We start from the raw sequence: 13,436 nt of genomic DNA on the forward strand, positions 1-13,436 counted from the left end.
CTTTCAACATCCGGGTTCATTGCCGACTGCGATACTCGGCCTAGTTTACTCCTGCAGTCTGAATATTGAGCCCACTATAATCATCTGAAAAAGCCCTCCTGCAGCTCCGCTCCTCCATCCCATCTCTGACTAGACATCACTTGTAAAATAGCATTCAGCTCTGCTAGACAAAAACTACACTTGACCACTGGGAATAAGGACAGAATCCTCTAATTTCACTTTTAAAAACAGATCAAAAACTGGCTCACTCTGACTTAAGGGCTCTCCTCCACTTCTCATCAAAATTTGTTTTTTGGTTTGTTTTGGTAATAAATAGAAATAAAGCAAAAACAGAGAAAAGAAAATAAGATTTTGTTTTGTATTTTTCTTTTTGTTCTCTTCATACTATTTTCAGTGTTTTATAGAAATTTTTAAAATAATTATAAGCCTCTTTGCATTTTTGAATACGATTAGTGGTATATCATGCTTGTAGAAATAAAACAAAATAAATAAATAAAAATCTGTATTATTCCTGTGGGATCTTCCTAGGTACTTGTTACCTGAATTGGCCACTCTTAGAAACAGGATACAGGACTTGATGGACCTTTGGTCTGTCCCAGTATGGTGATTTTTATGAACTTATGCACTTAAGTAGCAGGTGGATCAAATGGCGAGAATTCAACTTTCATACTTGGGACGCATCATGCAAAAAGAAAGATCATTAGAAAAAAAACATCATGTTTGGGAAGGTTGATGGTCAGTGTAAAAGAGGAAGACCAGCAATGGATCAATGCAATAACAACAGCTATGTCTGCCACTCTATCAATGATTATCCACCTGACTGAGAACGTGATTCAGGGCACCTAACCAGAGTCATCATGAGTAGTTATCAACTCAAAGATGCTTAACTCTATAAAATCCCATAATTAGATAACCATGCTGATAGTTCTCAATTCCTGCAGAACAGTTTGATTGAATTAATATCTAAGTTTTCTCTAAGTTGTGTTACTCGACTATAGCATGTCTAGCTATTAATACTTTTTATGTTTTCTTTAACTTTTTCTTCAGATTTCTTTAAGAATGTTTTGCACTAGCTAGAATAAATGACCGTTCCCATCAACACTCACCTCACAGAAAGATTCCCTTAGGTTCTAGCAAACTGTAGCAATATGAATGAGGGTGGGCTCAGAATCCAAGTAAGACAGAGCTACATAGCGGTTGCAGGTGAAACAAAATACTTTTTATTAAAGTATCAGGTAGGGATACTGTTCCATTCACAGGTAGAGGAAAAAAAATAAACACACAACCCCCCCCCCCCCCCCCAGTTAATAATTTCTAGCAATTACTTGAGTCAAAATCCAAAGTTGCAAGGTTCCAAGTTGAACTTGGCCTAGCAGTTGCAGTTCACACATAGGTGGTGGAGACAAATGCAGTTGGACACCTCTGCTTCCCTCTGGGCCTCCTTAACCTGGTTGTGCCCCTAGCTTTTATACTTCCTGTTTTCTGGCTCCACCACTCCCATGCCACTTCCCCCTTGGGCGGGACTATGGGCCTTAAGGTGGTTCTGACACTGTGAGGGAGTATCCTTAAGGGGACGTGGCCGTATCCTATGGACTTCCTCACATACCCCATAAGGACTTATATTTGTGTGTGTATATATGTGTGCAACTGAAGAGGTGCACTTATATGGCTGTATTTTAACCACTTCATACACAAACTGTGGCACAGATATGCAGGAATCACTCAACCTTAAACTGTGCACTATTTTGCTTGAATACTTGTGAATCCCTCACCACAAAATATATTAAACCTTTTCCCACTAGAGTTTTTTCTGGATATTTTTAGGAGGAAAGACCTCAGAAGCCTAACGTGCTCAGTGCCTCAGCACAGACGATTTCAAGCACTCTATAAGCAGCCTGCTTAATCATTGGTCTGAAACCTCTGTTTTCAACTTTTTTTATATTTATATTTGCAAGTAAAACACCAAAACTTTAAAGCATAAATAATCTTTAAGCACTTTACTTTATGCGGTGTGTCCTACAGGGACCTGTTTTGTCCATTGGCTTTTTCAAGGGATCAAACCGCTTACTGCTCGTGCTCATTCTCCATCTGGAAAGCAGAAACATCATGAGACCACAAGAATTCTTTAAGTGCAAAAATACACGGCTGCTTACTTGAGGAAATATACCTGCCCTTTTCCCAACAGCTTTTCTTCAGCATGAAAACTTCCAAAATGACGCCTTCTAGATATTAATACGCTAATATGCTACAGCCAATCAGAACTCAGATGCTTCATTGGTAACATTCAACGAACTTTATTCAAAATGTGCTTAAATTCACACTAAATGCATGACATTTACAGTTCATTAAAATATTGAGACTGTCAAACTTCAACTCTTTAAAGCAGTGCAAACACTTTCACACTTCAAAGATTAATAGTTGCAGTTCAGGACAGCACACAGACCATTTCCAAGATGGCGGCGGCATTCTCTCCTCTTCTTTTATCCTGATCAGCTGACACATCCTGCCAATCAGTTCAAACTACAGAGTTCCAATCAAGTTCTTCACTATGCCTATACAGTTTTTAATTCATAAATCCATTTTTGCTCCTAATTTAAAGTCATGTAATGTTTATATTACAACTATTTCACTTATTTTATAGTCAAAAATCAGTTTCTTGATTCTTCCACTGCATTACTGTTCATATAATACCAAGCTTAAACATCTGCTTTCCACAATTGCATTTCAAGCATTCCGCTCTGCTACAGGGTGTTAAGAGCAGCATGTTTACTCCTGATCTTCAACTTATAAAAAAGGCTTAAAATGGGCTTGTACTTAGCCTTCGCATATAGGTGGCCATTATAAAATTATCTTCCACCTGCCATCATGTATTATATTGCTATAATATCAGTTTAGATATCTGGATACATTAAAACTGGAACATCTCAAAAGCTGCCTTTCCTAAAAAAAAGTTAGCTGGACATAATTTATGAGATCTGTGGAAGAAAGAGAGAATTTTCAAAATCATGAGATTTCTATGGGTAACTTCCAAAATTGCATGGAAAATCTTCAGAATATTAGCTTAATTTTATATCATACAAATGACAAACCATCAAGACAATATTAGAAACCAATCATGATCACTTAATATAACAAAAGTAACCAATAATATAATTTTACCAGTTACCAATTCTTCAGAAACTCAGGGCCCAGTTTACTAAGGTGTACTAGTTTTTTTTTTTAGCGCACACTAAAATTAGTACGTGCTAAACACTAAAGTTGCAAAATATGTGCCTATGGGTGACTTAGCATTTAGCGTGTGCTAATAATTAGTATGCGCTAAAACACAAGCGCGCCCTTAGCATGGCTTAGTAAATAGGGTCGTCATTTGAGTAACATCCTATACAAAAACTTTTTCATGATCACTATTACTCCATACATGGCAAGAAACATGCTCTTTGAAGTGCTAGTAGTGCTTCCAGAGGAAGTAATTTCAATAAACATCTCTTAAATAATTTAGTATCAGAGATGCCAATACATAATTGATTTCAATATTTCATTAAATTTTCCAGACTGCCAAATCTTCTCTTCTTAGTTAAAATATCTTAACAAGGAAGTAGAATGTATTTTACCAGTATTAGGTTGTTCCCCTAGAACCTGCTGTCTTTGGTCTTCACATAGCTATTTTCCCATCTATGGAAAAAAAAAACAAGTTCAGACTTGTCAACAAGGCTTAGTTTATAGACAACACATTGCAAAGTGCTTTCTAGTGCTTCTTAGTCCCAGGCAGGCCCACAATGAATCTACAAGGCATTCAGCCTTTTATTTCCTCGTATCCAAACTTTGAAACATAGAAGCATGATGGCAGATAAAGGCCAAGTGTCCCATCCAATCTGCCCATCCTCTGTAACCCCTAACTCTTCCTTTTCCTAAGGGATCCCATATGCTTATCCCACACTTAAATTCTAACACAGTCCTAGACTCCACGACCTCCACCGGAAGGCCATTCCACACTTCCACCACCCTTTCCTTGAATACTTTATTAGATTCCTCGTAAGTCTATTCCCTCTTAACTCCATCGTATGCCCCCTCATTCCAGAGTTTTCCTTCAGTTGAAAAAGGCTCACTTCCTGTACATTAATGCCCTTGAGATATTTAAATGTCTCTATCAAATCTCCTCTCTCCCTCCTCTCTTCCAGCATATACATGTTGAAGTTCATAAGCCTGTCCCTATATGTTTTGTGTTCAAGACCGTTTACCAATTTTGTAGCCGCCCTCTGGACTGACTCCATCCTGTTTATATCTTTCGGTAGGTGTGGTCTCCAGAATTGCACACAGTACTCTAAATGGGGCCTCACCAGAGACTTATACAAGGACACGATCACCTCTTTTTTTCCTGCTGGCCAACCCTCTCTTTATGCACCCAAGTATCCTTCTGGCTTTAGAATGACCTTTCACTGTGTATTCATAGTGAGCTATCATTTAAAAAAAATTAAAGTTTTGCTTAAAACTCACTTTTTCACGCAGGCTTCTAGTGAACAGACCTTGGACTGAATGCACAGTCAGTTGACAAGAATGCAGATTACAGTTTTGTCTGTTTGTTTGCTCTGTGAGTTTGCCTTTTGCTGTCCTATTTTTTACTGGTATTCTTTTCCTGACATGTTGATTTTACTAGCTCTGTACACTGCCTCAACCTGCTCATAAGATTAGGTGGTATAGCAAGAGCCTAATAAAAAAACAATAAATAATTCTTACTGTCTGACACAATAACACATTTCCCCTTTTTACATTTGCAGACTCAAGACTTTGTTGTTGGAGATGCATATGGAGTAGAGTAACAGATATTTGTGCAGTAAAGGTCTGGGAAACTTATGTCTATACTGTAGCTCCGTGTGTAAGGCTGGAAATGTCAAGGAATATAGGTATTTGTGGAATATGTGGGGCGTGAGGGATGGAGATGTTCATAAAGAAGGAGAATTAGATATGTGTGTGTGAAAAGTGTGTGAGGGAATGGTACGGTAGGTATATGTGTTTTTGGGTTGTATATTTGTGTTACAGGGATTTTGTATATGAATCTCAGTGAGTGTGTCAGGGTGTTTGTACATGTGTGGATTTGTGAAGGAGTGTATAGGACGCTACCAATTCTGCTTAAGGATACTCCCTCATAATGTCAGAACCACCTAAAATTAATAGACCCGCCCAGGGGGAAAGCCAGGAGGGCATGGTGCAGGAAGTATAAAACTCAGGGCACAGCTAGATTAAGGAGGTCCAGAGGGAAGCAGTGATGCCTTACCACATATGCCTCCACCATGTATCTGTGAACTGCAACCATGGCAGTCAGGTAGGCCAAGTTCAATTTGGGACCTTGCAAACTGGCATCTTTGACCCAGCTGGATGCAGGCCAGCCTATGTGAACTGCTAATGGTTGTATTGGTTACTCTGGGAAGTTAGACCAGAATCTAGCAGTGTATGCTGCTTTGCTGAGAGACAGTGGTGCGCACTGTGACCCTGCAGGAGCAGATCATGAAAGGACATTCTTATTTCTAAGGACTAGTTTTGAGTTTACTTTTCTTCCCCCACCTATGACCCAAACAGGACCCCTATCTACCACTTTAAATAAATATTATTATGTTTACCATAACACACTACATGGCTCCAGTTTATCCTGGCTCCAAGACTCGCCCTCGTTCACGTTACACATATGGTTCTGGTGGTGAGATTGGAGCTTACTTTGTTAGAAGAAGCCAGATATCCTTAGACTCCCTGGGATCCAGGCCTTGTAGGACTACCAAGCAGGAAGATCAGGATAAAGAACATAAAAACATAAGAATAGCCATAGTGGGGTCAGATCAATTGGCCATCTAGCCTAATATCCTGTTTCTAACAGTGGCCAATCCAGAAACCCAAATAGTAGCAACATTCCACGCTACCAATCCTAGAGCAAGCAGTGGTTTCCCATGTATGTCTCAATAGCAAACTATGTTTTTTTTCTTCCAGGAACTCATCCAAACCTTTTTTAAACCCAGATACATTAACCACTGCTACACATCCTTCAGCAATGAGCTCCAGAGCTTAACTATTTATTAAGTGAAAATATATTTCTTCCTATTTGTTTTAAAAGTATTTCCATGTAATTTCATTGTGTCCTCTAGTTTTTGTATTTTTTGAAAGAGTAAAAAAAATCGATTCACTTCTTCTCATTCTACACCACTCAGAATTTTGTAGACCTCAATCATATCCTCTCTTTTTCAAGCTGAAGAGCCCAAATCTTTTTATCTTTTCTTCATATGAGAGGAGTTCCATCCCCTTTATCATTTTGGTCGCTCTTTTTTGAACCTTTTCTAATTCTGCTATATCTTTTTTGAAGATATGGTGACCAGAATTAAATGCAATACTCAAGGTGAGGTAATACCATGGAGTGAAATAGAGGCATTATAATATTCTTGGTCTTATTTTGCATCACTTTCCTAATAATTCCTAGCATCCTGTTTGCTTTTTTGGCTGCCGCCGCACACTGAACAGACATTTTCAGTTTATTGTCTACAATGACACCTAGATCTTTTTCTTGGTTGCTGACTCCTAAGCATCAGGTAACTATGATTCGGTTTATTCTTCCCAAAGTGCATCACTTTGCATTTGTCTACATTAAATTTCATATGCCATTTGGATGCCCACTCTTCCAGTTTCCAAAGGCCTCCCTGCATTTTCTTTCACAGTCCACATGTGTTTTAACAACTTTGAATAGTTTTATGTCATTTGCAAATTTAGGGGCCATTTACTAAGCCACAAAATCATCTACGCATGCCCAACGTGTGCCAAAATGGAGTTACCACCTGACTACCACATGGCTGTTGCAGTAATTTCATTTTTGGCGCATATCTGATATGTGTATCTGCAAAATATTTTTTATATTCGGGCGTGTGTAACAGATGCCACCAAGGGAGGTGGAAGACTGAGGATGAGAAAGAGGGATAAAATTTGAGAGGCAAAAAAAAATGTATCAGAGGAAGAGAATGAAAAAAAATCAATGTCAGAGTGGAAGAAATTAAGAAGATAGGAGGAGAAAAAAACATGGCAAATAGACAGGAGATAAGAAGAAGCAGAGACTGGGACCACTATGCTTAGAAAAATAAAATTACCAGGCATAAAGGTAGAAAAATAATTTTATTTTCCATGTATTGATTGCAATGTGTCTGTTTTGGGAATTGATATCTGCTATCTTTATATTTTGCACTGCAGATAAGGAAATGCAACATTTTCTATTTCTCTGGTGTTGTGCTACATGTAGAGTCTGGCGTCTTGAGCTCTCAAGCTAATTGTTGTTTACATATTTCTACTCTTAGGGGCCCTTTTACTAAAGCTTAGTATGTGCTAATGGGAATTAGTGTGCGCTAAGTGCCCTGTGGCCCATAGGTATAAAATAGGATGTGCAACATTTAGCACTCACTAAGCTTTAGTGAAACAGTCCCTTAGTTTGTGGTCATTTATCCTGTATCTGTGTTTGCAGGTGTGACCAAGGCCAGTTATTCTGTTAGTGTTGCTCTTTGGAACCTGTAGTAGTAGTAGCTTGTTCAATTTTCCCCAATAAATGTATTGATGCTCTGGGCTCACTGCAATGTTTCCAATGCTGCCTTTTCCTAAGAAGGTCCTTGTTGGTGCTATTATGGAATGGTAGATTTGTGTCATACAGGTCCCGAGTGACTTTTGTAGGGTTTTATATAAATTCATAATATGCCTGCTACTGGAGAGAGGTTATGTTGTTGTGTTCCTTAGATTCATGTTTGATTTTCTCTTTTTCTGTAGGAGGAGTAGCCTAGTGGTTAGTGCAGTGGACTTTGGGCCTGGGGAAGTGAGTTCAATTCCCACTGCAGTTCCACAAATCACTTAACCCTCCATTTCCCCTGGTACAAAATAAGTACCTGAATATATGCAAACCACTTTGAATGTAGTTGCAAAAACCTCAGAAAGGTGGTGTATCATTCCCCTTCTCCTCATTGATGTAGATTTTGTGATGTTTTTTTTTCAATCTCTTTTTAAGTACTGTGTAGTAAATTTTCGAATAAAAAAATATTTTCTATTTATTAATTAAAATATGTCAGTTGTAAGAACGTACATATGCTAGAGCTGGTTTAAGACTTGGTAGGGACCCATGAGAAAAATGTCACTCATTTGGCCTTCAATCTTCAGCATTGCGGTGGTAAATCTCCAGCATTGCGGTGGTAAATCTCCAGCATTGGGATGGGCCACCTTTGGCATCTCTGTCCCCGAATAAGCCACTAGACCACCCCTTCAAGATAAGGGTTGCGGGGGTGGTGGTAGTGTGTGTGGGGGGGAAGTGGTAGCGTGTGGGGGGAAGGGGCGGTGGTGGGGGGGGGGGGGGCAGGAGCCCAGAGTACTCTCAGTGCCCGAGGCCCCAGAGTACTCTCAGTCCACCCCTGCTGCGTGCGTCTGGTAGCGCTATACAAATGCTAATAATAATAATAAGAGGCATTGCTGGTAGTAACAGTGATTTATATTTGCTGCCTGAGCCATCCCGCAGATTTCTGTCTGCCACTTCCTGCCCTCACTAACATCACTTCCTGTTTTCTCACTGGTGCAACTCAGCAGAGGGAAGCTTGTGGGTCAGTATAGGCATCAAATATAAAATCACTGCAGCCACCAACAATGCCTCAGAGGTACACAAGGGAGGGATGGGGGGTTCAGAGGGAGGGGCAGATGCCGATCTGCTGGTGGAGAAGGAGAGTGAGGCATTGCCGCTGAGTGGTTCTGCGTCAGGAATTGGTGGGCCTGGACTTATACAGACACATCTGTAGATACACCGCTGCCTGTCTCTGCTCTCAAACCAATAAATTATACGTGTTGACCTGTTCTGAATAAACAGAGGGCTTCAGTTTCTACTCCCCTTCACAAAGCACCTTTGTTGGAAAAAAAAAAAAATCCTAACATAACCTTTACAACCAAGAAGAGCAAGCCTGATTTCTTTCCTAATAAAGCAGCATGAAGCTCTGAAGTTATTCAACCACTGTCTGAATAAGTAGATAAAACTGATGGCGCTCTTACAGTGTGATTAGATTTTGTATCAGTCTTTACAGTGAAAGATTTAGAGAAATGTAATAAAAAGGACTAAATGTGATTCAAAAATCAATAGTCTGTATTGAAGTGCAGACAGTGTATTTGTGCACAGTTGCCAATGCTTCACTGTAACATTTCGTTCTACTTTTTTTATTCTCTTTCCTGTTAATTTATTTGTACAAAACTGCTTTCTAAGGATTTTTAAGACGATGGACAGATTTTTTTTTTCCTGAGCTTAATTTAGTGTCAAGAGACACTCGGACCTTCAATAAATGTAATTAGGATGATGCTATATTCACTGGCAGTACTTTTCCTCATGTTTCCTTGATTCGTATTTCACTTCGTCTGCAATGCAGCATGTTTGTTAAGGCAAGGTTTGATTAATCCTGAATACAAATAACCAAATGGATCTATTTTAATCCAATTAGTTAATTAAAATTCTAATGCTTCCCTTAAGCTAGTCTTGGTTCAATTTGCTAGATCAGTGTTCAGCAGGGAATTTGAATTTTATTTTCTACTGTTTGGATTTCCCATGCTCTTCACAGAATAAGGTTTCTTTTTCAGAAGTTGAATGTCCTAGTGTTGGCGGTGATTTGGTTTCAGTGCAATGATTTTGCTGAAAATGTCTAATAACCATTCTGGAGTTTTGGGGATTCTCAAGTTTTGTTTTACCCACCTGACATTTACCTTTACATCTACTTTATTCATGATAAAACTACTTGCTTGCATTTTTAATCACTCATAGTGGCATCTGTTGCACATGATGAATTGTTTTAGGTGAAGGCTAATTTGGTGGTAGCTTGTGAATAAAAATTGCTAACATCTGACAAATAATTTTCATTTGTGTACAGCTCACTTCCCCATTTTTGCATGTTTGTAGCAACACTTTTTAGTTGTCAATTTTAAAGAAGTCACATTATTTAACTATTTAAATTTAAAAATGTATAAACCTCCTTTCTAAATGAATGTTAAAAGTGGGTAGCAATATGTTACACCACATGGAATTATACCCTCACATTTTTTTAAAATTTCCGCCCTCCCAATTCAAAATTATGCATGATTTCCAGGGTTATATATAATGGTGTTGGTGTACTGCAGGGGTGCTGGGAACAGTGCAATGTGTCTTCTGCCTTTCTCAACCTCCATAAAATCTATGGTGGTCCAAGTTGTCACTTGCACATCCCATCTCCTGTCTAACCTCCCCTACCAAAAAAATCCATGCTGGCCCCAAGTGACTCCCTTACACTGCCCCTGACTCCTCCCAACCCCCACCTACCCACTTCTAAAGTCATTGCTGCCTCTTGTGCCACCGCCATTGCAGGTCAGGTACTGACATTTTCAAAGATAGCAGTTGAGGAAAGAGACTGCTGAACCCCTTCCTAGGTTGTATGTGTGTGTGTGTGGGGGGGGGGGAGGGGGACAGGGATAGGGTTCTGCCAGCATTGAAGGTTTTCTAGGCCAAGGGCAAGGGCATTGGGGAGTGTCTAGGGCAGTTTTGCAGGTGGATGGTGGGGTCCAGGGTCTGATGGGTCACCAAGAAAAATATTGGGTTTTACTCTCATTACTGTGAGGTTAATTTCCCTCTTAGGCGATTTCCAATCAATGTGACAGATTCTAACTGTGCCTTCTAGACAGTGGTGTGCTGGTAAATGTTTAACAACAGACTCTCTCCCCAGGCCACCTCTGTGCCCCTTGTCCACCTCTGTGCCCCCCTCAAAATTGCAGAGCTGGCTATAGCCGGGGGGGGGGGGGGGGCAACGCATTACTCTCTCCAGGAAAAAAAAATTAAATGATCCCAGGTTCCAATCTAATTAATGTTTAATGTGGGATAAAATGCCATAAATAAGTAAATAAATATAAACTTTTAACGCTGAGTACCTGATTCTCAAAGTGGACTTATTCCAAACACTATAATGAAAATAAAATTATTTTTTCCACCTTTGTTGTCTGGTGACTGTTTTTCTGATCATGCTGGTCCAGTATCTGATTCTGCTGCTATCTGTCCTCTTAACTCTGTTTCCAGGGCTTCCTTTCTATTTATTTTTTTTACTTTCCTCCTTTCTTCTTCATTTCTTGCCCTACATCCGTAAGTAAAAGCTGGGTCCTCTGCAGACTTGACTGTCCAGTGGATCCAGCTTCTGCCAATTTTCTCCATCCATGTGCAGTTATTCTCCTCTCTTCCTTTTCCCTCATCTCATCTCCTTCCTCTCTCTTCCCTCCCCTCCATCCATGTCCAACATTTCTCCTCTCTCCCTTTCTCTCTCCTCCATCCATGTCCAGCATTTTCCTCTCCCCCTCCATCCATGTCCAGCATTTCTCCTCTCTCCCCTCCATTCCTGTTCATCTCACTTCCTCACTCTTCCCTCCCCTCCATCCATGTCCAGCATTTTTTCTCTCTCCCTTCCCCTCCATCCATGTACATCTCCTTCCTGTCTTCCCTTCTCTTCCCTCCATCCACGTCCAACAATTCTCCTCTCTCCCTGCCCTCCCCTCCATTCACCCATGTCCAGCAACTCTCCTCTTCTCTGCCCTCCCCTCCATCCACCCATGTCCAGCAACTCTCCTCTCCCCTGCCCTCCCCTCCATCCACCCATGTCCAGCAACTCTCCTCTCCCCTGCCCTCCCCTCCATCCATCCATGTCCAGCAACTCTCCTCTCCCCTCCCCTCCCCTCCATTTACCCATGTCCAGCAACTCTCCTCTCCCCTGGCCTCCATCCATACCCAGCAATTCTCTTCTCTCCCCTGCCCCCTTCCATCCATCCATACCCAGGAATTCTCTTCCCCCCCCCCGACCCCCTCTATCCATCCATACCCAGCAATTCTCTTCTCTCCCCTGCCTCCCTCTATCCATCCATACCCAGCAATTCTCTTCTCTCTCCTGCCCCCTCCTCCATCCATACCCAGCAATTCTCTTCTCTCCCCTGCCCCCGCCATCCATCCATACCCAGCGATTCTCCTCTCTCCCCTGCCCTCCTGCTCCCATCCATGTCCAGCGATTCTCCTTCGACCCCATCCTCCCCTCCCATTCATATCCACCTGCCCGCCCTCTTCTCCCCCATCCTCCTTTTTCTTCCCGCCACTGTGCCACCCCGCGGGGTTTAAATCTCTTTTATTACCTTCGTTGAAGCGGCCGCGTCATTGATAGCCCTGCTCGTCTCTAGCCTTCCCTTCGTGAGTTCGTTCCCTCAGAGTCCCGCCCTCGTGGAAAGAGGAAATGATGTCAGAAGGCAGAACTCTGAGGGAACAAACTCATGAAGGGAAGGCTAGAGACGGGCAGGGCTTTCAATGATGTGGCTGCTTCGATGGAGGTAATAAAAAAGATTTAACCCCCCCCCCCCAGGACGACGCGGGGTGGGTGCAGGCGAACGTGGGCTGTGGGAGGTGAGGTAAGCATGGCTTGTGGTGCCCTCCTGCCATGCTTACCTCGTTTACTGGAGCCAGCTCGCCGTGCAGAACAACCGGCTCGCAAAATCTTAAAAAATATAACAACCAGCTGTTGCGAGCCGGTGCGAGCCAGCTTCAGCACACCACTGCTTCCAGGTCTCCATGTGCCTTTGGACTGCCTTTTTCTTCAGCTCTGGCTTCTGCTAAGGGTAAATTATACAGAATGACATGATTAAATGCACTCTCATTAATTATGCCAGAAATTATGGGGTCCTTTAACCAAGGTGCACTATTGGATTTAGGGCATGCTAATGATTAGCATGCGCTAAATGATAAGACACCTATTATATTCCTATGGGCGTCTTATCATTTAGCAAGTGCTAAATCTGTTAGCTTATCTTAGTAAAAGGACCCCTATGCATGCACATAATTGTGTTGTTCCCCCCAGATGTAATGTGGACACCCTAGTGGTGCAAGATGGATCCTGAAAGGATTGATCCTTTGTGTTATTATTTTTATCTTTCAGGTATTCCACTACTGAGCCAGGGTTCCAGGACTACAACCTTTACCCCAGGTAAACAATCTTCTCCCTTGCACTAGCAAAATCTCAAATGATGGTTTTTTTTTCTGCTTTTGAAGTGTGTTTTGATGTTTTCATCACTTATCTGTAGCCAGTCTGACTGGTCACAGTTCAGGGACTATACCAGGGTTGTCCAATCTCAGTTCTCAAGGGCCACAATCCAGTCAGGTTTTCAGGATTTCTCCAATGAATATGCATGAGATCTATTTGCTTGCACTGCCTCCATTCGGGAAATTCTGAAAACCTGACCTGGCGAGGGCTGAGGTTGGATACCCCTGCACTATACCATGCAGGATCAGGCTTTTGAATATTTCTTCCAGGTAGCTCTTTGCCTTTATGTTGATTTCCATGATGCATACTGATTATTTCCTTATTGACCTGCTGATCCGCACTGTACTTGGGTTATGGGTGTTAGAAGGG

This window comes from Microcaecilia unicolor, chromosome 3 (genome assembly GCF_901765095.1).
Source record: "Microcaecilia unicolor chromosome 3, aMicUni1.1, whole genome shotgun sequence".
Lineage (NCBI taxonomy): Eukaryota > Metazoa > Chordata > Amphibia > Gymnophiona > Siphonopidae > Microcaecilia > Microcaecilia unicolor.